Consider the following 26379-nt stretch of genomic DNA (forward strand, 5'->3'; position numbering starts at 1 on the left):
TAAAACAACCGTCGCCCCCTTAACCTTTTACTTTGCACGCTTCTCACAAAAATTTTATTTTACAACAGTGAAGTTAACCGCCCTAAAACATAATTCACGACGATTAAAACACCCGTCGCGCCTCTTAACATTTCATCATCCTCAAAATCTATGTCACGACAGTAAATTTACCGCCCTAAAACTCCTTTCGCGACAGTAAAATACCCGTCACACCTAAAAGTTAAAAAAACTCTCAAAGGGCACGAAGGTAACTTCACCCGTCGTATCCCCTAAACCATTATCCCGCGCTCTACGCTCGGTTTTATTTCACAAATTCTTTGTCTTCAAACCATTCATATTCACACCGAAACAAAAGGAGCATTCTTTGTCCATCTCTTCGAACGTATTTTTCTTCAAAACTGTAAGTTTTCTATAACACTTTTTCCTTGTTCTCTTCTACACATATTTCTCTCTTTCTTTAACATTGATTTCAGCATTGGAGATTCACTTGAATCTTAAGGCTGAGCTATTTGTGTGTTGATTTTGAGTTTTAATAGATTAAACTGATGTTAGGTTTTCTAATTTGTTGCTTTAGGGTTTTATTGATTTTTGTGAGTTTTTAGGTTAACTTTAAATTGAAATATAGTACTGATGTAGTTGATTTTGTGCTTGTTTATTTCAGCTTATTTAGTAAAAATAATTGATTAATTAGAAATTATAGTTGGAAACCCTTAGTTTTGTTCCGGTATATTGTCATTTTCTGAAATTTCTAGATCCTCTAGGTAGTTGGACATAACACTAATCTGGTCTTTATTCACTACAAAGCTCTGTGATTCTGTAACGAACTGATTCTATAAAGAACTGATCACTGAAGATTATTGTTTTTGTCTTCTGTTTTGTCTTATGTATTTTTATAACACACAATTGATATGGTATGATTATGTCACAAAACCCACTTAATATGATGAGGCTTAGTTGTCGTGTAGTTGGAACAATTTCAATTTTATTTGTTATTTTTTTTTTCAATTTATGATTCAGGTTTGATATCAGATGCAGTAACAAATTCTGAAATTGAAAGTAAAAACCCTATGTTCATAAACTAGTTTTAGCTTATTTTTGCAAGTTTAGCTTATATAAACCACTTATTGCTTATTATATTGGGTTGTTTTGTTACATATTTCAGGCTTTGGATGCATCTTAGGTGTGTCTATTGCAACTGCATCAACTATTGCTTATTCTATTGATGGTGAGCGGCATATTTGATTGATATTACATGCTTTAACTTTTCTGTTACTGTTGTTGAATAAAGGCTATAGCGATGCTGTAAGCGCTATTGAGTATTGAAATTTGAAGAAATCGCTATTGTTTTGTGATACGCTATTTAGTACAAACTACAAAGTCAAATAGTGGATTTAGCAGCACTACAGTGTTGTTGCGTAACGAAATTGAAAATTGCTATTATCTTTTAATTTTGCTGGTATATGTACTCCTGAGTTGCATTTCTCACTAATTTGGTACTGGTGGTTGTTGATCTAGTGCATTGATATATTATTCTTTACCATTAGAAAGGGACAAGAGGACTTCTTGATGTTCCTTAGTTTCCATTTTTTTGCTAAACCACATTTTTGTTTTAGCTTCTCTTTGGTCTGTAGTTTCTCTATTTAATGCCTAGAATGTTATATTTTTAGCACCTCTTAATTAATGGTATAATTGGTATCCATTGGCTCAACTAATTATGCCACTTGGCAGGTGGAGAATCAATCAGGGTTGAATCTTCTTTCTCACTTCGATTAAGAACCAGTAACGATTCCCAGAAAACAGTCAGCCTCCATTTTATTAAGGTTTGAAGTTTTCATTCACAACCATGTATATGACACATAATTGAATATCTAATAAATTTATCTTTGTTCCTTGATCATATACCATAATTAAATATCCGATAAATAATCTAAGCGGGTCCTTGAACTATTTTCTTGAAATTAAGGTTAGAACTGCTGTCGTGGCTAGAGATACGCGCCAACCATAACAGCCTTTATAAGTCTTCTTTGTTCCATAGTTGATTAGGTTAGCAGACAAAGTGCCGATACCGATGCTTAATTGGAAACCATTGTTTATTGCCACTCGGTTTATTTAAAAAAATTTGAATCTGAATTGAATTATCAAAGCTGGCAGGGTTTTGATGCAATAGTGGTTTAGCAAGGAAGCATTGAATTTTGTTGTTTACGATTCTGTTTTAATTTGTTTGATATTCAAATAGAGTGATTTCACAGTTCTGTTTGAATTTGTTTACGGTTCTGGTTTAGCGAGGAAGCATTGAATTTGGTTGTTTATAGTTTTGTTTTAACGTGCTTTGTATCCACATGACTTCAAATGTTGTGTTGGCCAGACTCTTGTATCTTTATTTAGTACTAAACCCGATTGTTTGTTTTTTAAAACACCAAGACACTAGGTTAGAACCTAGGTAAATGGATGATCCAGATGATGAAATACTGTCATCAGGTTTGAGTTCAAATTTGCTGCCATAAAAAGCCAATTTCAATGTGATTGGGAATTTTCATTACCATGAGATGAGTCATTCAGCTTTGTTTGTTCAATTAGACATTCTGTTACAAGACTCCAAGTGCTGTGACAATGATCATAAATGGAATTATACATCGTTTTGTGATTTCTATCTCCTCTAGTATATATAACGGAAACATTTCACAGGTAGATAAATCTTCCACTAACTTCTAAAGACTTTAAAAGACAAACTCATTTAGTTAAGTTTCTGTTCTTGAGAGGAGGTTTTCTCCCACTATTCTTCTATCATTTTTAGGTACTAAGCTAGACAACACAACCATGCAACTTTAAATGTTATAATATCCAAACTCATCCCGCATAATATTATCTATGAAAAAATCATTCACATAATTTTTTACAATTCTGTTTTAATTTGTTTGATACTCATACAGAGTGATTTCACTGTTGGTGATTTTAGTATCATCAATGCATTTTGGTAGTAATGTGATTTACTATAGGCCAATGCAATTATGCGTTAAGTTTGAAACGAGTTAGGGTAGTGCAGAGTTCACGCTTGTCGAGCCAAACGCGTAATTGAATATGAATAATAGAAACGGGCATAACGTTTCATTTGAATAGTTGCACCCGTTCCCAACGGACATAACGATTCGTTTGAATAGTTGCACCCGTTCCAACAGACATAACTGTTTTCCGAAAAGGTGTGTCTGTTCGTTTCTATTATTGGTCTCCTATATAAGGAGTCTTTTGGTCTCGATTTGGAATATGAAATTACAAACTTCCTCTCTACATTCTGATCTGTTCTCCAATGTCAGAAACAGATCGTTCTTCAAGAATTATCCCCGCAAAGATTTCGTGAACCCAAACAAGAATAGGGTCGAAATACTTTGTTCAGAAAGTGAACAAACACGATTCTTGTAGATATCCAGGATTATCATACCAAATCTCTAACAAACGAACAAAGTATTTTATCTGATAATCATGGCTGGAGGAGGAAGCACCGTCAAAGAGATGACTAAAAGTTTCAGAAAATTGGACAAGTTTCAAAGACAATTTACATATGGGTGAACACACGAAAAATTTACATCATAAACCGGTATTTCAATTATGGTTATTGAGACTCAAGTTTCAAGCATCAAAGAGGGAAATTCAAGAAAAAATTCAAGAAAAATTGGTATTATAAATTTGGATTGCGATGTAAGTACCTATTTATATTAATATATATTTGGATTATATAATACCCTTTCAAACGTATACGTATGGCAAATGAATATTTAGGATATCGTAAATTGTTTCCATACTATTTTAAAATCATTTTATCTTTAAAATATTCTATTTAATACATGGATACAGTATTTATTATATAGATATGCACTTTGTTTTCTTTGTGTTTCTATGTCGGTGCATATGCATGTATTTAAAGAAAATACATTCAGTAGCCATTTTATTTTCTCTGTGTTTCTATGTCGGTGCATATGCACGTATTTAAAGAAAATACATTCAGTAGCCACTCTGTTGATCATAAAAGTCATTTCTTTGTGGAATATATATATATACATATTAGAGAACAATCATGTAAAAAATTATGCATATTCAATTAATTTAAAAAGGTGCAACTACGCATGATGATACGTCGCGTACCGATTCAAATAAAAAAAGGCTCTTTTATTTGAAGTCAATATAGATAATGCATAACGTCATGTACCTATTGTCGCGGGCGAAAAATCGTTTTGTTCCTCTTTTTTCGGGATGAGACACCTGATGCCTTCTTTGGGCTCGAGTGCTCATAAAAAAATGATTTTTCTTTTGTACCGACCAAACTTTTTATTATTTCCAAAGGAGGAAAAGGAAAAAAGCTGCAATAACCTAAAAGTGGGGGGAGAGATCTTGGGTAAGAGGGTTGGTTATACGAAGGGAAGGTATTAGCACCCAACGTATCTATAGTACTCTATAGGTTTCTTTGTTTTGTTTATTCCATTCTTGGTTTGGTGGAGGTTCTTGTGAGAAAGAGGTGGGACCTAAGGTGTTTGTTTGATTATGCTCGCAAAGATCATCGCGATCCTCTGCATACATATCCCCTAGAGGGAATCAGAGCATCTGTAGCTCGGGGTCTACGGGTGCTAAGGTTTGAATGGTTTTTTTTGTTTTGTTTTGTTTTGTTTTGTTTTGCTTTGTTTTGCTCGCCAAGGATCGACCTTGTGCCTACGTATTCTCAAAGGGATGTTGAGAAAGTCAGAGCAATCGTAGTTCCCACTTATGCTAGTGGAAGCAAAGGAAAATAGACAAATGTCGTCTAAATGCTAGATGTATCTAATCTATATCATCACATACATCTATTTGATTTTTGTTTGAAAAATCTTTTCATTATAAGCCCGGGGCCATGCCACTTAGGGTGCTTAGAATGATAAAGATGTTTTTGTTTAACCAGCCTTGTGGCAAAAGTTTCAATGAAGTCAGCCTTGTGACAAAAACTTTGATTAATCAGCCAGCCTTGTGGCAAAAGTTTCAATGAAGTCAGCCTTGTGACAAAAACTTTGATTAATCATCCAGTACGGTGGTAAAACAGTTTGATTGATTAGCCAGCCTTGTGGCAAAAGAAGATTGATTGATTAGCCAGACTTGTGGCAAAAAAGTTTGATTGATTGATTGTTTGTGATGATATATAAGAGATACTCCTAGCATAGAGATGAAAAATGTCTAATCTCCTAGGGTATTTGTTTTGGATATTGGGGATGCTTATAAGAAGCCCGTGGGTCCTTGTACGAAGCCCAAGAGGAGGCTATCCGAGGGTCCTTGCATTGTAAGCCCAAGAGGAGGCTATGGGAGGGACAATCCAGGGTCCTTGCATTGTAAGCCCAAGAGGAGGCTATGGGAGGGTCACTCGTTTGTACAAAGCCCAAGGGGAGGCATGGTATAGTTGGTTTGAGCTCTTAGAGCGATTTCACCGGGAAACCATACTCTATGTCCTAACCTAAACTAGGGAGATTCTTTGCACGAAGCCCAATAGGAGGCTATGGGGAACCTAGTGTTGTACTAAGTTGAACAAGCATATAACACAATCACAAGTATGAACAAGTACGAACAAACATGAACAAGTACATGAACAAATATGAACAGTTACAAAGTGTGTGTATATAATGGAGTTTATGAAGGAAATATACCTGTGAGCATGATCCATTTGTATACACGGGGCTCGGGACTCACACTCGGGGAGAGGTCCATTTGAATTTATTCAACAGCTATGTAAACAGGTATTTACAAAGGGGCTTGGGACTTATACCTACATGGAGGCCCATGGTATATTTTTGGGAAGATTTAAAGAAAACCTTCATTTTTGGTGTGTTATTCAAAGTTAAAAATCAAACTGATTGAGATATGTACAAAAGACGTACAATGAAATACCTAATTTCATGTACTGGAGTGGGTATGTACAAAAGGGGCTTGGGACTTATACCTACATGGAGGCCCGTGGTATATTTTTGAAAAGTTTTGAAGTTTTGTTGTTTTGAAAATGATTTGAAAATTGTTTTGAAAAGATTTTGTTTTGAAGAAGTTTTATTGTTTTGAAAAAAACTGTACAAAAGGAAAAGAAATGGGACTTACACTCTCTAATATTCGAGAGGCCCCACTGTTTTGAAAAACAATGGATGATTTGAAAGTGAATTGATTACTGTTGTGAAAACAGTTGATTGAGTTTTAGGCTTACCTCGAAGAATGAGAAAATTGGATTTCTGAGTTTGAGGTGTTACCGTGATCCTCAAGTGATATGCTTGGAATAAATTAGGATCTCAACAGATATTAAGCATCCTCACCAGCAGAAAAGAATGTCGAATAAGCTCACAACTTTCAGCATCCCATGATCATCCAGTAATTGTTTATGGAATTCTACAGCAAATGGAAGACCAAACAAAACAGACAAATCCAAAAGACAACAGAGAAATAATCTCGAAGTCTTGGATGAAGTGAGAAAATTCAAGTAAAATGTGCAACAGTAACCAATTAGAAATTTAAATGATTAACCACACAAAATAAAAGAAAATATCAAATTCAAAGTAAAAAATTAATTCTAAAAGAAGATATTTTTTTGTAGTTTTTTCATGAAAAGAGAAAATAATTAGAAACATAAACTTAAATATGCATCTAATATATTTTTTTTTTGGAGTTTTTAATAAGAATTAAAAAAAACACACTTATTAACATATGAAAATATTAAAAACATATTTTTTGTCATTTTTAATAAGTATTAAAATAAAAACTAAAACCTATATAAAAAAAAGTTTCAAAATGAAATAGTTAGAAGAATTTAATAATTGGGCCAGGGGGTTTAAATCTGGATTGGGGGTGTGCAGCCCAATATTATTACAGGCTGAAATAAATAAAAAAAAAGGAAAGGATGGTGCTTGGGTCGGACCGGGTTGAACCGGATCCGCCCAACTCTTAGCAAACAATTGGGTTAGAAAACCCTAAACAAAACACACAGAGGCAGCGCCTCTTTCTCCTTCCTTCTCACGTTATTTTTTTCTGGAAAAACAAACTTTCTTCTTCTCTCATACCGATTTAACAACAACACAAATCTCTCTCGGTTTCTCTCTTCCACGATAATCACCATGAATTTCCGTTCTCAACCTTATCTCTCTCGCGAAGGACACAACAACAATGGTCTCCCTCGGTGCTCACTTTACGGCAACAAACAGCGGCCCTTTCTCCATCTCTTGCTCTCAATCGATAAAAACGACTCCTCACCGGAAGTTTTACGGCGGCCATGGATGAACAAGAGGTTCCTTAAAGGTATGATTAAATTCTGTTTCTATGGTGCAATTCAGTTTTTTAATAGCAACCATAACTTATGCTTTCTCTGTTTTCAGATAATACAGGAACAATATATTTGTAGCAACTGATAAAAGCAATATTGAGAGCAAGGGGTGAAGTCAACTTACCTGCGGCAAGAGATGTTTTCCGGAATTTTGTTAAGGTATGCAAACTATTTACTTTTGCTCTTGAGAATCCGCTGTAAGTTTGTTGTTACTGCTGTGTTGATTCTGAATTCAGAGTCTGAACCGCTACTTTGTTGTTACGACTTCAAACTTATCACAAATCGTTTCTGTTGCACTTCTAAGTTGTGAATTGTTATTGTGTTGATGTGATTCTGAATTGCAGCTTGTTTCTATTGCTATTGTTGTTGTCGCTGAATTTTGTTGCAATTTGTTGTTACAGCTTCACAATAACTTGTTGCTGGAAGCGTCGGGTGCTGTGTTGAAGATGATGTGGGGCTGCCACTGAAGTCCGAAGGTATGGCTTCGACCTCCCTTTCTTTTTTTCTGGAAATTTCGAGTGGTGTTGTTGAACTCACACCCTTGAATTGTTGTTGAACCGGTTATGAACTTTTGAACTTGTTGCAAATTGTTTGAAACAACTTTGGATTATTGTTTGTAACAACTTTGAATTGTTGCTAACAACCTCTTCTTTTTTTTTTTTGAAATTGTTGTAGGCTTTTGATGAAGGTGGTGCCAAACACCTTTTTGGATTGTTTCAAGACTTGAAGATGGAATTCAAGTTGGAATTCTCCACCAAGGTATGAACAACTTCTTCACTCCTTTTCAAACTATGGGACTAAGAAACTTGAAAATTATGAGAGAAGTGAGGAAGCAAATAGTTAAGGTTGCTTTTGTGTCCTTTGCTTCAAAGAGAAACACTTCTATTTATAGGCCAAATTTAGGGATGTGTTAGGAATTAGGAAACTTGATTGGAATGTTATGGTCATTGCAAGAATAAGAATATATTCTTCATCATTGCAAGAATAAGAATAAGAATAAGAATATATTCCTTATGTCATTATCCTTGTGACAAATAAGCCATGTGGGTAAATTTTTATGTCATTTTATGATATCTCTAAGTTGTAGAATTTTATGACATAAAAATCTCTCTTTGACATTCTTTGACTTTTGCTAATCTCACCCCTCTTTTGTTTTCTTTTTCATGTCACATGAGAACTCTTGAAGAAAGAATGAAGAATCTTGAACTTGAAGAATGAAGACTTTGAAGATTGAAGAATTCAAGAATGTCTTTGAAGTTTTATTTTTCTTTTCCTTGTAATTCCAACTTTGTATGAATGAAACTTTGTAATTCTTGAATTTTAAATAAAGTCCCTTCATTTGTAATTCATTTGTTCCATAAAAAAAATATCATTTGTGAATGCTTGAATTTCTTGTTAGAACTTGAATGAAGTTACTATTCTTGAATGATCTTGAATTGAATTTGAATCCCTTTTGAATGTTGAAAATTTGAATGAACCCTTTTTTGAAAGGAATTGGTAGAATATCCTTGAAGTAGTGAACTTTTGAATTTCAAGTCTTGAAATGTATTCTTGCACCATGAATTAGAAATGATCTTGAATTAAAACCCTTGAATCCATGATCTTGAATCATTTTTGAAATAATTTTCCAACAATGGACATTTTCTTTGCAACTTATATGAAATTCCCATGAATGATCAAATAATTCATATGATTCAAATCTTCACCATGAGCAATCCACGGACCAAAAAAACCATGAAATAAATTCCAAGCAAGTCTCTTTTAAATCACACCAATTAGCAAATGGCGCATTTAAAATGAAAATATCCACGAACATGAATTTATTTTGCAAAGAGTGAGTGATTGAATGAAGAATCCTAATTTGGTCGATTCAAAGCTTTTGAGCTTGTTGAAGTGAATCTTTGAGGACCAAATGGTGACTGTGGATCTTGAATTGAAATGTAATTTCCATTGGATTTTGTCATAGGGATTATTTGAGGATGATTGAAACCTTTGATTGACTTCCTGGGGATTTTTAGGGTTTCCCAAATGTGATCCCTGATTTTGGTCCCTGATAGTTCAAAATCCTAATCTGATGATCTGAGATTTCACTGTTGATCAATCCTTGTGTAGGAGATGTCTTGAGTCAATAGATTAGGTCAAAATGAGGTACTTGGGTTCTTGAGGTCTTGTCCCAAGTCATTGGGTCAAATCCTAAGCAAAAGTCAAGAGTATGCTATCTTCAGTCAAAACCCTAATTCAGTCGATTCAGAGCCTTTGAGCTTGTTGAAACGAATCTCTGAGGACCAAATGTTGATTATTGATGAAGATGATTCATTTGAGATGAAGGGAGAACAAAACCCTAATTGATTGTTATTTGCACTGATGAGTGATTTCCTGATTAAATCCTGCTGAGCACAAGTAGCAAACACAAACTATGCAATTTGTTAGAGATGCAAATGATGCATATGCAAATGATATGAGGTGGTATCTTAGGTCAAAAATTGGGGTATGACAGATGCCCCTATTTAAGTTTCTTCAACCTGAGACATGAAGATTGAAAATCTTCGTTTTGATAGGGTGGAAGAGACTTAAATATCAGAAGACGCAAATTTTGGACCTAAGATACCAAAATTGCGAAATAATGCAAGGATGTCTTTACCGAGGGGATATCAAGAACTGACTCCGCTGGGGAAAAGAGATCGGGAAGGATGTCTCAATCCGTTTTAGGAAGAGAATCCGTTTTCTTTCTTTTTGGGAAAGCAAGTGTATGCTTCACCGGGGAATGATAGCTTTGTAAGAAAAGCTTACCTATCGACATTATCGACTATCTGCATGGGGATAGACTTGTTTAATAATGCGAAGGTGGAGGTATGAAACTGCATTACCGACTATCAGCATGGTGACAGACTTGACAAGGTAAAAAGAGTTTCAAAGGTTCGGTTAATATTACCGACTATCAGCCTTGTGATAGACATGTTAAATAATATAACCAAAACAAAAGGTTACCGACTACCAACCTCGTGATAGCAGTTTTGAAGACATGATCAATTATCAGCCAAGTGATAAAATGATTCTGGAGACTTTGCTAGGGAAATTACTGGTTATTCAGCCTTGTGAACAGTAATAAGGCCCTGATTGTCAAATGGTCTTCACGATTGATTTCCTAGAGAGGAAAAGTCTTTTGAAAGAAACATAAACTGCTCAGATGACGAGGCGATTGTTTATGGTTCAATTTTTTCACGACTCTATTTGGGGAATCGGAATTTGGATCTTTGGTAAAGACAAGGTAACCAAGAATGAATTGGAAAGAGACAGTCAAACAAGACTTTGTACCCATGAGGAATGAACTCGAATGGGTATTTTCTCCTTTGTTTTGAGAGGAGAAACTAAAGCAACCTTCTTCCACGAGGAATGATCTCAGTGGGGAACTGGAGAAAAAAAGGATGTTCTTTCTGCTTATGGGTGACAACCTACTTGGAGAGATGACACACCCATACCTGTTTTTTTCTTTTTTCGCTTTTTCTCTTTTTTTTTTTTTTTGAGGATAGATATATCCTAAACAAGTAAGTATTGAAAAATGCAAGAATGCATAAATGATGCAAATATGTATGAATGATGAATGTCATGAATGTAGCATGCATACTGACAATACTGACAGACACTGAAGTATATACTGGAGAAGGACCGACGTCGCAATACAACCAGATACTTGGCAAATGTTCTTCAACACGGTGTAGATAACACAGGTGATGAATGGTGTTGCATGTTTTAAACTTCTTTGGGGAAGATGATCATCTTTTCTTCTTCACTGGAGATGAAAGAACTTCTTCATTGGAGATGGAAAATCTTCGTCACTGAAGATAAAAGACCTTCTTCACTGGGGATAGAAGAGCTTCTTTACCTCGAGGGATAATTGCTTCAAGAATTCTTTTCTGGGACAAGAATACCGTTGTCTCAACAATTTTTTTCAGGGAGAATCCTTTTGTTCATCCTATGGAGATGACTGCTGATGTTCCTTCCGTTGTTCACAACTCAAAGGAAAATTTCGCTTTTATTTTGAAAAAGAAAAATGAAGTAAATTCATTTAAAACTTATTTTTTTCTTTTTTTCAAAAGTGAATAACACAATTAAAGCGTCATCTTGCAAGCTGAAAGAAATTAAAGATTGCAAACAAATGGGCACAAGGCTCAAGTTTATTTAATAGGATGGTAATCAGCTAAAGGCGTGATTCCATGGAGTATTTACAAAAGTTGGAAATGGTAATTTATGCGGAAAAGGCTACATTGAAAGCAATAACCACTATTCCCCCCAACAACTTTGAGTTCCAACTGTGCTTGTTGCTTCAGATTGGCAATGATTTGATTGAAGATCCTCTGATGAAGTACAGACTCTTCAGGTGACGAAGTACAGACTGATGCAGTTACTTTGTCATAATTCCTTAATTTTTGCCTAGATTGCCCTTTTAGGTTTTCAATCTACCAGGATGAATTTTTTCTGTTTATTGTCTCTAATTTTTGCCTGGACCGCCCTTTCAGGTTTTCAGTCCACCGAGACGCTCATTTTTGCCTAAGTCGCCCTTTGCGGGTTTTCGACTTACCGAGCTGTTCTTTTGTATTTTTTAGACAAAGTATTTCTTGACTGCATCAGCATTCACAGGATGTGGGAGTTCATCACCATCCATGGTTACAAGAGTCATGGCGCCGCCAGAAAATGTTCTTTTGACAACATACGGGCCTTCGTAATTAGGAGACCATTTGCCCCTAGAATCTGGTTGAAAAGACAAGATCTTTTTAAGCACGAGGTCGCCTTCTTGAAATTCACGAGGTCGAACCTTTTTGTTGAAGGCTTGTTTCATCCTTGCTTGGTATAACTGTCCATGGCATAGAGCAGTCATACGTTTTTCTTCGATTAAGTTCAACTGATCGTATCTGCTTTGACACCATTCAGCCTCTGATAACTTAGTCTCCATGAGGACTCTCATTGATGGGATTTCGACTTCTACGGGGAGCACAGCTTCCATGCCGTATACTAGAGAAAAGGGAGTTGCCCCTGTTGAAGTACGCACTGAAGTACGGTACCCATGTAAAGCAAATGGCAGCATTTCATGCCAGTCTTTGTAAGTGACGACCATTTTCTGGACGATCTTCTTAATGTTCTTGTTAGCAGCTTCAACGGCGCCGTTCATTTTTGGTCTGTAAGGAGAAGAGTTATGATGCTCAATCTTGAATTCCTCACACAATTCTTTCATCATCTTGTTATTCAGGTTTGAACCATTATCAGTAATGATCTTGCTGGGAATACCATATCGGCAAATGATGTTATTCTTGATAAACCTCACAACCACTTGTCTTGTAACATTGGCGTAAGATGCTGCTTCGACCCATTTGGTGAAGTAATCAATTGCTACCAAGATGAAACGATGACCGTTTGAAGCTTTCGGTTCGATCATTCCAATCATGTCGATACCCCACATGGAGAAAGGCCACGGAGATGAGAGAACGTTGAGTAGAGTCGGTGGCACATGGATCTTATCTGCGTAGATCTGGCACTTGTGACATCTCTTCACGTGTTTGTAACAATCAGATTCCATTGTCAACCAATAGTATCCTGCTCTTAAGATCTTTTTGGACATTGCATGCCCATTTGAATGAGTTCCAAAGGACCCTTCATGCACTTCATGCATTAACATGTCTGCTTCGTGTCTATCCACGCATCTGAGCAAAACCATGTCGAAATTTCTTTTGTATAGCACATCTCCGTTCAGGAAGAAACTGCCAGAAAGTCTCCTTAGAGTTTTCTTATCTTTGTTTGATGCCCCAAGCGGGTACTCTTGAGTTTGAAGGAAGCGTTTGATGTCGTGGAACCACGGTTTATCATCGATGACTGCTTCAGTTGCAAACACATAGGCGGGCCTTTCAAGGCGCGTAATTCTGACTTTAGGCACATCATTCCAGTGATTGACTTTGAACATGGAAGATAGAGTAGCCAAGGCGTCTGCCATTCGATTCTGATCTCGGGGTATATGATGCAATTCAACCTTGTTGAAGAAAGTCAACAGACGTCTTGCATAATCTCTGTAGGGAATCAAGCCAGGGTGGTAAGTTTCCCACTTGTCTTTGATTTGGTTGATCACGAGAGCGGAATCTCCATATATGTCAAGGATCTTGATCCTTAAGTCAATGGCTTCTTCGAGACCCATGATACAAGCTTCATATTCTGCGATGTTGTTGGTGCAATCAAATAGCAATCTGGCGGAGAATGGGATATGAGTACCCTTGGGAGTGATGATGATTGCCCCAATTCCATTGCCAAAAGCGTTTACTGCTCCATCAAAAATTAGGCCCCATCTTGATCCAGGCTCAGGACCTTCTTCAGGTAACGGTTCGTCACAATCTTTCATCTTCAAGTACAAGACATCTTCATCAGGAAAGTCAAACTTGAGAGATTGATATTCATTAATTGGTTGATGCGCCAAGTGATCGGCGAGAATGCTTCCTTTGACCGCTTTTTGAGCACGGTACTCAATGTCATATTCAGATAACAGCATTTGCCATCGGGCAATCCTTCCTGTTAAGGCAGGCTTTTCAAAGACATACTTGATCGGATCCATTTTGGAGATTAACCAAGTAGTATTGTTGATCATGTACTGGCGGAGACGTTTTGAAGCCCAAGCCAAAGCACAACATGTTTTTTCGAGCATGGAGTAACGAGACTCACAATCTGTGAATTTCTTACTCAAGTAATAGATGGCATGCTCCTTCTTACCGGTTTCATCTTGTTGTCCAAGCATACAACCCATGGATTCTTCCAACACGGTAAGGTACATGATTAGCGGTCTTCCTTCAACTGGAGGAATCAATATCGGTGGTTCTAACAGGTACTCTTTGATACTGTCGAACGCTTTCTGGCAATCTTCAGTCCATACAACCCCTTGATCTTTGCGGAGAAGCTTGAAAATTGGCCCACATGTAGCAGTCATTTGAGAGATAAATCTGGAGATGTAGTTCAATCGTCCGAGAAATCCTCTTACTTGCTTTTCAGTTTTTGGTGCAGGCATCTCTTGAATAGCTCTGACTTTGTCGGGATCTACTTCAATACCTCTTTGGCTGACAATGAAACCCAAGAGTTTTCCAGATCTAACCCCAAAAGTACATTTGTTAGGATTCAAGCGAAGCTGATATTTCCTTAGTCGTTGAAACAACTTCAAAAGGTATTCAATATGTTCTTCTTCTGTGCTGGACTTGGCTATCATGTCGTCCACATAAACTTCTATTTCTTTATGCATCATGTCATGAAAGAGAGTAGTCATTGCCCTTTGGTAAGTTGCGCCTGCATTCTTTAATCCAAACGGCATCACTTTGTAGCAAAAGGTACCCCATGGGGTGATGAAAGATGTCTTCTCCATGTCTTCAGGAGCCATCTTGATCTGATTATAACCGGAGAACCCGTCCATGAAGGAAAAGACGTTGAACTTAGCGGTGTTATCAACCAGCATGTCGATATGTGGTAATGGAAAGTCATCTTTTGGACTGGCCTTGTTCAAGTCACGGTAGTCAACACACATTCTGACTTTGCCATCTTTCTTCGGAACTGGCACTATGTTGGCCAACCATTGAGGATACTCAGAGGTGACTAGAAAACCTGCGTCGAGTTGCTTTTGAACTTCCACTTTGATCTTGTTAGCCATATCAGGGTGAGTCCTTCGCAATTTCTGCTTAACCGGCGGACATTCTGGCTTCAATGGCAAGTAATGCTGAACAATATTGGTATCCAACCCAGGCATGTCTTGGTAGGACCAGGCAAACACGTCAACATATTCTTTGAGAAGGTCTGTCAACTTACTCTTGATATCAGCATCAAGCAGCGATCCAATGGTCACTTCTTTTTTGTCTTCTTCAGAACCCAAGTTGATCTTTTCTAAAGGCTCTTTGTGAGGCAGAATGGCTCTTTCCTCGTGCTTAAGTAATCGAGAGATCTCGTCCGGGATCTCCTCTTCTTCCTCTTCTTCGGCTTCGAACACAGGAAACTCAAAGTTGGGAGAGGGCATAGGGTTATTGCATTCAATGGGTTTATCAATAGTTAATCTGCACATGTGATTTATATTTATTTCAGAAAATTTATGAATGCAAGAGTGTATGCAGATTTTTTTTGAAAAAGTTTTTTTTTATTTTTTATTTTGGTTTTTTAGGATTACCATTTCCAGAAAAAAGCAAAAAATAAAACATATAATGTAGGGAATTCAAAATGACACTTTATTTATGATTCATTTTTGAAACAAAGCCCTAAACACAAACTCATTTGTCTTGGGCAGGACAAAGAGGGAAACTTTTAAAACAAAGCCCTATACACAAAGTTATTTGGGCGGAACATTTAAAAGCAAAGCCCTATAAAACATCTCTCTGCTTTGGGCAAGGCAGGAGGTCAAAATAACAGCGAGGTGATTACTTTGAGCGGCGAACAACATTCGGAACGTCGACAGCCTTCCAGTAGCAACGAACTCCTCTGTGTATTATGTATTCAGGAAAATTCTCCCCAGAATTATCTTCAGTATTGACATTGACCGCTGGTCGAGCAGGATTTGAAGGTCCTGGTTTGTCAACCTTGTTCTTTGTAGAGTTGAAACGGTCTTCTTCTACTTCTTGAAGAGCATAAGATGAGTCACAATCTTCAGAATTTTCAGGATGTATTTCCCAGTCTTCAGGATGAAGAGACTCATTGTCAGCGACACTTTCTGAGTCAGTTGCGGGACCATCTTCCCCTTCATCTTCAAAAATGGCATTTATGTGATAATAACCATCTTCAGGATTATGAACCTTGGCAGATACATTGAATCCGAAATCTTCAGTAACTTCAGGCTGCTGAGAAAATTGACAGGGCTGATAAGCCTCTTCTGGTTGACTATTATATTCAAAGGAATCTCCCCATCCAGTTGGTTGGATATCCTCAATCGCAATCTTGTAACTTTCAGGTGCAGTGTATTTCACCATATAATCAAATTTTCCACTTGGTTGTCCCAAAGTGTCCCAGATTTCTGCAGGAACAGGCTCAGTTTCATTGCCTTTGGATTCTCTGAAGGAGGATATGGTTCTTCCTGAGATATGTATCCCGAGTCATTGAGATAACATTTCCATTCTTCTTCAGGATCAGGTAGACCTTCTTCGATGCATTCCTCAATAAGGACATTGACCTCTTGAGGAATTGGGTTAAGGAACCCTCCACTATGGAACGTTTCTTTGATCGGACGAAGGGTTTCATCCTTCTTGGTGCAGTTTGAGAATGTTGGTGAACATCCGAGACCTGCTCTAGTTTCATTCTTGGTCGGGATCACAACTTGCCCCCAGCCAGTGGTAGTTCCATCTTTCACTACTTTTACTGCCTCTTTGTAAGAAGAAATTGATGCTTTCTTTTTGGAAGACTCGTCTTCTAAAGAGAGACCTTGGAACTGAGTTCCTTCCACATCATCAGCACCGATGAAAGAGAAATTGGATAAATGACTCACCATTAAGGCTTGCTCCCCACTTATTGTTACCAATTTTCCATTTGTCACAAACTTTAACTTTTGATGGAGCGTAGAAGTCACTGCCCCTGCTTCGTGGATCCATGGTCGTCCCAACAGACAGCTATAAGCAGCTTGAATGTCCATGACCTGGAAGGTGATTTGAAATGTATGTGGACCAATTGTCATGGGAAGGTTGACTTCACCGATAACAGATTTTCGCGATCCATCAAATGCTTTGACAACTACACCACTGAACTTCATAGGCATTCCTTGGTAAGACAAGCGAGCAAGAGTCGTCTTTGGCATCACATTCAAGGAAGATCCGGTGTCTACTAACACATTGGACAAAGAGTCTGACTGACAGTTCATAGAAATGTGCAAAGCAAGATTGTGATTTCTGCCCTCCTCGGGGAGTTCTTCATCACAGAAGCTTAAATTGTTGCAAGCAGTTATGTTGGCTATTATCCCATCAAAGTGATCAACAGTCACATCATGATCTACAAAAGCTTGATCTAAGACTTTCATCAGGGCTTCCCTGTGGGCTTCTGAGTTTAACAGCAATGAAAGTATTGAGATCTTTGAAGGAGTCTGCATAAGCTGATCCACAATCTTGTATTCACTTCTTTTGATAAGCTTCAAAATTTCATCAAAGTCTGGATTGACATTGGTTCCACTGGATTGACCAACATCAATGTTTGTATTACTGACAGGAGTTTCCTCAGGATTCCCCACTGGCGTATTGACAGGATTTTGCCTGGTTGCAGGAGCAACAGGCTGCTTTGGAGGTAGTGGAGTATACACACGTCCACTTCTTGTTACACGACTTACATCAGCGATGTTTACGACAGATGAAAGAGTTGGTAAAGGAACTTCTTGTCCGTCCTTTATCATTGTGGCATTGTAGTTGTATGGAACTGCCTTGTCAGAGTCATAAGGAACAGGTCCAGGTAAACAAATGATCAAAGGAGCAATAGGAACCTTCGGCTTGTTGTAAGTAACTTCCATGCGCTCCGGCATGTTGAAATGAGGAATGATGACGTTAACTGTAGGCATTTCCGAGTTGATATCTGAGACTAAAAGCTCATGCGGATAACATCCTATCATGTTAACTTCATTTTCATCCCTATTTCGGTAGATCTGAAGAGTACCATTATCCAACAGAACTTGGAGATCTCTTCTCACAATTGAACATCCGTGAGGATCTACACAACATATTCTACAGGAACCGTATTGATGCTGGCGAAAATTCTGCCCCCGACAAAGAGTGGCGTGCATTTGTACCAAATTGGCTCTTGAGTAATTGATATTATAGACCCGGTATGGACCAGGACACCCATATACCATGTTTACAACATGCCCTCCATGATTGGGCAGCGGATTTGCTTGCACATTTGGATTCAAATTTCTGAAAGAGAGAAGATTAGATCTAACCAACCTCTGAACTTCATATTTCAAAGCTATGCAATGCTCAAGATCATGGCCAGGTGCTCCTTGATGATAAGGGCATGAGACCTCAGCTTTGTACCACCATGGGAGTCTCTCAGGTACTGGTGGTGGTGCTTTAGTTTGAATAAGGCCTCTTTCAATCAGTGCAGGGTACAATTCTGTGTAGGTCATCGGAATCGGATCAAACTGTGGAGCTCTTTGCACACGATTCTGATTATTGTTCAGCTGCTGAGCCTGTGGTCGAGGCTGTTGTTGCTGAAACTGTGGGGTAAATCCCGGATTCGGTGCTGAATTAACGACTGGCGCAATAGCAGCAATCTGTTGTCGACGATTGATATTTCCTCTTGGCTTCCCTTGGGATACCATGTCAACACTTTGTTCTTTCTTCTTTGGGAAACCACTTCCGAACTTTTTGGTTCCACTCGAAGATCCACCTTCTTTAGTCAAACGTCCTGTTCGGACTCCTTCTTCTAGACGCATCCCCATGTTTACCATTTCGGTGAAATCACTTGGAGCACTAGCAATCATGCGTTCATAATAAAACGGACTGAGAGTATTCAAGAAGATCTTTGTCATCTCTTTTTCTTTTAACGGTGGATTAATCTGAGCAGCAGTTTCTCTCCATCGTTGGGCATACTCTTTGAAAGCTTCATGATCTTTCTGAGCCATGGATCGGAGCTGATCTCTGTCTGGAGCCATATCCGAGTTATACTTGTATTGTCGGACAAAGGCCTCACCTAGGTCATTGAAAGTCCGAATATTAGTGCTATCCAAGCCTGTGTACCACTTCAGTGCGGCACCAGTCAAACTGTCTTGAAAGTAATGGATAAGCAACTGATGATTATCTGCATAAGTAGACATCTTCCTGGCATACATCACAAGATGGCTTTGTGGACATGAACTTCCTTTGTACTTCTCAAAGTCTGGGACCTTGAACTTAGCTGGTATTTGTACACTGGGAACCAAACATAGCTCCTGGGCATTCTTTCCAAACAAATCTTTGCCACGGATAGCTTTAACTTCCAGTTGAATCTTGTTAAACTGCTCTTGGAGATCTCCCACAAGATTACGCTGATTTGTGCTATCACCCTGATCATGATAAATCTCATTGCCATCATAAGGAACAGTGTGAACCGTAGGGGTCGGAACTGTCATAGTGGGTTGAGAAAGTGCCATAGTGACTTGAGAAAAAGTTACCCCCTGATTTGGAGTAAATGCTGAACCTTGCGCGGCAGGCGCTTCAGTTGTAGCTGTTTGAACCCCAGAGAAATTATGGCGGAAACCTGTACCAAAGCTGAAAGGCGGGCCCCAACCTTCTGGCATGGAGAAAGATGGAATACCGAATGCAACTGTAGAAACTGGAGTAGTGACTTCAGATGTTACCGCTGCTTGACTGTTGGGTGGCGGCGGCTGATTCTGTGCGGCCATTAAGGAGTCAACCAGAGTAGTGAGACTTTCCAACTTTTCCTGAAGGGTGGTCACTGTACCACGGAGCTCAATATTCTCTTGTTCAGAGTGTTCCATTACTCTTCTTCTGTTCGAACGAGTATTGTATCTGTGATCTGATTGCGAGCGCGGTCGAGAAACTTTGAGACGCGACAGCTTGACGATCTAATGGAGAAAGATCCAAAAGATGAGACTCTATACAACAGACTCGATATGCAGAATGATGTATGCAAAAAGAAATTTATGATTTTTCCAAACATTTTAAAGATTATTTTCTTGCAAACATTTGAACACAAACAAATCTTTTATTCATTCATTTTTTTATTGCAATAATGGGAAATGTTACAACATTGGAGCGTAGCTCCTTACAAAAGCAAATGATAAATGAAAAGCTAAACAAATCCTAAACATCTTCATCAGATGAAGAACCAAATGCATTGTGCAGCTTGAGCTTCATGATTTCTTTCCCATAGTAAGCTTTCAACTCGGCCTTTTCAGCTCTCAGTTTGTCGACAACATTCTTCCAATCATCAGGAGTCGGAGCGTTGCTTGTCGAGGCTTCAAGATTCTTCTTGCTTTCTTTGATGTATCTTCTGATTGCGGCATCTTTCCGACGAATCTTCTCATCTTTGCTCATGAGCCATCCATCTTGATAATAGAGAGTTTCTTCGTGATCTTTCACTCTTTTCTTCAACTTTCTATTTTCCTCATCAGTTTTACGAAACTTTTCTTCCCAAGCGTCTTTTTCTAACCTCATCTTGGCTAAAATCTCTTGGTATTCTTCCACAGTGTCAATGGGAATGTTGGGTAGTTGAGACACCACAGGGAACATGGGTTTTTCATAATCATAAGGCATTTGAAACTCCTTTGCTCTTTTCTTTACCCAGCAGGTATAGGCGTTTGTAGCAATGCAGTTTCTTTCCCCACCTTTTTCTTTTCTTCGGACGTCGTACCAAGCTCTCACCATTCTTGTCTTCAACCTTTGAGGATCTTCCCCTTCTCGGTAAAAGTAGCATTCCACTGCGAGACCAATTGGTTTAACTGAATTTGCATACCCGAGTTGTCGTCGGGCTAGGACCGGATTGTAGTTAATTCCTCCTTGTGTGCCAATGAGAGGTACGTTGGCGAACTCCCCACAACTATCAATGGTTTCTGTACCACAGCGAGCCAAGGTATACCAATGAATATCATTATTAGTAAGAGACATAAGTCTTCGAGGCCAACGTAAACCTTCTCGGTTTTCCGTGAAAATAGGGGACTTAGGTAAGTGTGAAACAATCCATTTGTACAAAAGAGGTGCACAACATACAATGATTCCACCACCTTGGCGATTCCTATGATGGATAGAGAAATACGTGTCACCAAGCAAAGTCGGAACAGGATTTCCAATCAGAAAGATCTTTATGGCGTTGATATCAACAAAGTCGTTGACGTTGGGAAACAGAACCAACCCATAAATGAGCAAGGCTAATACAGCTTCAAAAGCTATCATGCTACCAGTGTCAATGAAATCAAAGGCTTTCTTTATTAGAAACTGCGAAGTCAAACCCGGAAAGTTTCCTTTGGTAGTCCAATTACTTTCTATTTCAGATTTCTTCAAGTGGATACTTGCTGCAATGGCTGGTGATTTAGGAATGGCTTCCAAACCATTGAAAGGTATTTTGTCAGACACAGGAATACCCAAAAGATCGGCGTATTCTTCCAAGGTTGGTACCAACTGATAGTCTGGAAAGGTAAAACACCGGTAGACGGGATCATAAAACTGAACCAGAGTTTTGAGAAGTCCTTCATCAACATGAGTGTTCAAGATAGGCAAAAGCTTTCCATGGCTTTTCCTAAAATCAGAAGGATTTTGTACAGAAGATGCTAACTCTTTCAGCCTTTCCACATTAGGCATTTTGAAATCATACTTTTTGGTATGCCTTTTTACCCACTCCATAACTTAATCCTATAATGTTTGCAAGGAAAATTCTCTAAAATTTTTTTGGAAAAATCATGTTTTTATGGAAAAAGATGGGTTTTTTTTAATGAATGTATGAATGCATGGATGCGTGGATGCCACATATTCAAACATGGTAAAGCAAACATGGTAGTTCAAACATGGTAACGCAAACATGGTACTACAAACATGGTAATTCAAACATAGTACACATAGGTTCAAAGGTCCAGCGTCACGAGCATGAGGTCAGAGAACCAAACATGGGATAGTACTAGGGTTTATCACCTGCAAAACATGTTCTACTGATACGTCAGAGTCTACATTCTTCTTTCGGATATTACCGGCTTGCACAACTGAACTTGTGAGCTAGAAATATTCTCAAGAAAAACTCGTCTGAGTGTGGTTCTCCGCATGACAACTATCCAAGTCTTCACCTGGATCGTTTCTGCACCACGTCCTAATAAGGCCAGGATGGGTTGGGGTTCTACAGCCAACTCAGCTTCTACAGTTCAATGAAAGCAATAATGTCTTCGCAACTGAACTTGCTAAACATATACTACCAACAAGGAACCTCCACTGAGCGGAAGGATTCTCATGCTGACTTTTTAAGGACTGAACTCCTTGTATGCCATACATGACTATACCCTCCACCTAATTCTTATGTGTACTTAATCCGGGTTAGGATTTGTCCATAATGTATCACTTGTAACAGAATCACACCAGTAACAGAACCAAGGAACCACACATGTAACAAGAATAAAATAAAAACAAAACAAATAGAAATAACCCTTTCTTTGGAAACAATAAAAAGATGGTTCCCCAGTGAAGTCGCCATTTTTCTGTCGCGGGCGAAAAATCGTTTTGTTCCTCTTTTTTCGGGATGAGACACCTGATGCCTTCTTTGGGCTCGAGTGCTCATAAAAAAATGATTTTTCTTTTGTACCGACCAAACTTTTTATTATTTCCAAAGGAGGAAAAGGAAAAAAGCTGCAATAACCTAAAAGTGGGGGGAGAGATCTTGGGTAAGAGGGTTGGTTATACGAAGGGAAGGTATTAGCACCCAACGTATCTATAGTACTCTATAGGTTTCTTTGTTTTGTTTATTCCATTCTTGGTTTGGTGGAGGTTCTTGTGAGAAAGAGGTGGGACCTAAGGTGTTTGTTTGATTATGCTCGCAAAGATCATCGCGATCCTCTGCATACATATCCCCTAGAGGGAATCAGAGCATCTGTAGCTCGGGGTCTACGGGTGCTAAGGTTTGAATGGTTTTTTTTGTTTTGTTTTGTTTTGTTTTGTTTTGCTTTGTTTTGCTCGCCAAGGATCGACCTTGTGCCTACGTATTCTCAAAGGGATGTTGAGAAAGTCAGAGCAATCGTAGTTCCCACTTATGCTAGTGGAAGCAAAGGAAAATAGACAAATGTCGTCTAAATGCTAGATGTATCTAATCTATATCATCACATACATCTATTTGATTTTTGTTTGAAAAATCTTTTCATTATAAGCCCGGGGCCATGCCACTTAGGGTGCTTAGAATGATAAAGATGTTTTTGTTTAACCAGCCTTGTGGCAAAAGTTTCAATGAAGTCAGCCTTGTGACAAAAACTTTGATTAATCAGCCAGCCTTGTGGCAAAAGTTTCAATGAAGTCAGCCTTGTGACAAAAACTTTGATTAATCATCCAGTACGGTGGTAAAACAGTTTGATTGATTAGCCAGCCTTGTGGCAAAAGAAGATTGATTGATTAGCCAGACTTGTGGCAAAAAAGTTTGATTGATTGATTGTTTGTGATGATATATAAGAGATACTCCTAGCATAGAGATGAAAAATGTCTAATCTCCTAGGGTATTTGTTTTGGATATTGGGGATGCTTATAAGAAGCCCGTGGGTCCTTGTACGAAGCCCAAGAGGAGGCTATCCGAGGGTCCTTGCATTGTAAGCCCAAGAGGAGGCTATGGGAGGGACAATCCAGGGTCCTTGCATTGTAAGCCCAAGAGGAGGCTATGGGAGGGTCACTCGTTTGTACAAAGCCCAAGGGGAGGCATGGTATAGTTGGTTTGAGCTCTTAGAGCGATTTCACCGGGAAACCATACTCTATGTCCTAACCTAAACTAGGGAGATTCTTTGCACGAAGCCCAATAGGAGGCTATGGGGAACCTAGTGTTGTACTAAGTTGAACAAGCATATAACACAATCACAAGTATGAACAAGTACGAACAAACATGAACAAGTACATGAACAAATATGAACAGTTACAAAGTGTGTGTATATAATGGAGTTTATGAAGGAAATATACCTGTGAGCATGATCCATTTGTATACACGGGGCTCGGGACTCACACTCGGGGAGAGGTCCATTTGAATTTATTCAACAGCTATGTAAACAGGTATTTACAAAGGGGCTTGGGACTTATACCTACATGGAGGCCCATGGTATATTTTTGGGAAGATTTAAAGAAAACCTTCATTTTTGGTGTGTTATTCAAAGTTAAAAATCAAACTGATTGAGATATGTACAAAAGACGTACAATGAAATACCTAATTTCATGTACTGGAGTGGGTATGTACAAAAGGGGCTTGGGACTTATACCTACATGGAGGCCCGTGGTATATTTTTGAAAAGTTTTGAAGTTTTGTTGTTTTGAAAATGATTTGAAAATTGTTTTGAAAAGATTTTGTTTTGAAGAAGTTTTATTGTTTTGAAAAAAACTGTACAAAAGGAAAAGAAATGGGACTTACACTCTCTAATATTCGAGAGGCCCCACTGTTTTGAAAAACAATGGATGATTTGAAAGTGAATTGATTACTGTTGTGAAAACAGTTGATTGAGTTTTAGGCTTACCTCGAAGAATGAGAAAATTGGATTTCTGAGTTTGAGGTGTTACCGTGATCCTCAAGTGATATGCTTGGAATAAATTAGGATCTCAACAGATATTAAGCATCCTCACCAGCAGAAAAGAATGTCGAATAAGCTCACAACTTTCAGCATCCCATGATCATCCAGTAATTGTTTATGGAATTCTACAGCAAATGGAAGACCAAACAAAACAGACAAATCCAAAAGACAACAGAGAAATAATCTCGAAGTCTTGGATGAAGTGAGAAAATTCAAGTAAAATGTGCAACAGTAACCAATTAGAAATTTAAATGATTAACCACACAAAATAAAAGAAAATATCAAATTCAAAGTAAAAAATTAATTCTAAAAGAAGATATTTTTTTGTAGTTTTTTCATGAAAAGAGAAAATAATTAGAAACATAAACTTAAATATGCATCTAATATATTTTTTTTTTGGAGTTTTTAATAAGAATTAAAAAAAACACACTTATTAACATATGAAAATATTAAAAACATATTTTTTGTCATTTTTAATAAGTATTAAAATAAAAACTAAAACCTATATAAAAAAAAGTTTCAAAATGAAATAGTTAGAAGAATTTAATAATTGGGCCAGGGGGTTTAAATCTGGATTGGGGGTGTGCAGCCCAATATTATTACAGGCTGAAATAAATAAAAAAAAAGGAAAGGATGGTGCTTGGGTCGGACCGGGTTGAACCGGATCCGCCCAACTCTTAGCAAACAATTGGGTTAGAAAACCCTAAACAAAACACACAGAGGCAGCGCCTCTTTCTCCTTCCTTCTCACGTTATTTTTTTCTGGAAAAACAAACTTTCTTCTTCTCTCATACCGATTTAACAACAACACAAATCTCTCTCGGTTTCTCTCTTCCACGATAATCACCATGAATTTCCGTTCTCAACCTTATCTCTCTCGCGAAGGACACAACAACAATGGTCTCCCTCGGTGCTCACTTTACGGCAACAAACAGCGGCCCTTTCTCCATCTCTTGCTCTCAATCGATAAAAACGACTCCTCACCGGAAGTTTTACGGCGGCCATGGATGAACAAGAGGTTCCTTAAAGGTATGATTAAATTCTGTTTCTATGGTGCAATTCAGTTTTTTAATAGCAACCATAACTTATGCTTTCTCTGTTTTCAGATAATACAGGAACAATATATTTGTAGCAACTGATAAAAGCAATATTGAGAGCAAGGGGTGAAGTCAACTTACCTGCGGCAAGAGATGTTTTCCGGAATTTTGTTAAGGTATGCAAACTATTTACTTTTGCTCTTGAGAATCCGCTGTAAGTTTGTTGTTACTGCTGTGTTGATTCTGAATTCAGAGTCTGAACCGCTACTTTGTTGTTACGACTTCAAACTTATCACAAATCGTTTCTGTTGCACTTCTAAGTTGTGAATTGTTATTGTGTTGATGTGATTCTGAATTGCAGCTTGTTTCTATTGCTATTGTTGTTGTCGCTGAATTTTGTTGCAATTTGTTGTTACAGCTTCACAATAACTTGTTGCTGGAAGCGTCGGGTGCTGTGTTGAAGATGATGTGGGGCTGCCACTGAAGTCCGAAGGTATGGCTTCGACCTCCCTTTCTTTTTTTCTGGAAATTTCGAGTGGTGTTGTTGAACTCACACCCTTGAATTGTTGTTGAACCGGTTATGAACTTTTGAACTTGTTGCAAATTGTTTGAAACAACTTTGGATTATTGTTTGTAACAACTTTGAATTGTTGCTAACAACCTCTTCTTTTTTTTTTTTGAAATTGTTGTAGGCTTTTGATGAAGGTGGTGCCAAACACCTTTTTGGATTGTTTCAAGACTTGAAGATGGAATTCAAGTTGGAATTCTCCACCAAGGTATGAACAACTTCTTCACTCCTTTTCAAACTATGGGACTAAGAAACTTGAAAAT

The 26379-nt window shown here is 38.1% G+C and overlaps 3 long non-coding RNA genes across 4 annotated transcripts; all 3 read left to right on the top strand.

Annotated features, from left to right (window-relative positions):
• The first annotated feature begins 218 nt into the window (after positions 1–218).
• Positions 219–2720, top strand: LOC131616937 (uncharacterized). 2 transcript variants are annotated; one of them, XR_009288344.1, is made up of 4 exons: positions 219–400; positions 1018–1056; positions 1163–1225; positions 1729–2720. It is a non-coding gene; the product is annotated as an uncharacterized LOC131616937 (long non-coding RNA). The 2 variants fall into 2 exon arrangements; XR_009288343.1 differs by lacking the exon at positions 1018–1056.
• Positions 2721–6977: 4257 nt separating this feature from the next.
• Positions 6978–7910, top strand: LOC131616939 (uncharacterized). The gene is made up of 3 exons (XR_009288345.1): positions 6978–7284; positions 7362–7468; positions 7711–7910. It is a non-coding gene; the product is annotated as an uncharacterized LOC131616939 (long non-coding RNA).
• Positions 7911–25233: 17323 nt separating this feature from the next.
• Positions 25234–26166, top strand: LOC131616940 (uncharacterized). The gene is made up of 3 exons (XR_009288346.1): positions 25234–25540; positions 25618–25724; positions 25967–26166. It is a non-coding gene; the product is annotated as an uncharacterized LOC131616940 (long non-coding RNA).
• Positions 26167–26379: the final 213 nt, after the last annotated feature.

Source organism: Vicia villosa, linkage group LG7 (assembly GCF_029867415.1).
Source record: "Vicia villosa cultivar HV-30 ecotype Madison, WI linkage group LG7, Vvil1.0, whole genome shotgun sequence".
NCBI lineage: Eukaryota > Viridiplantae > Streptophyta > Magnoliopsida > Fabales > Fabaceae > Vicia > Vicia villosa.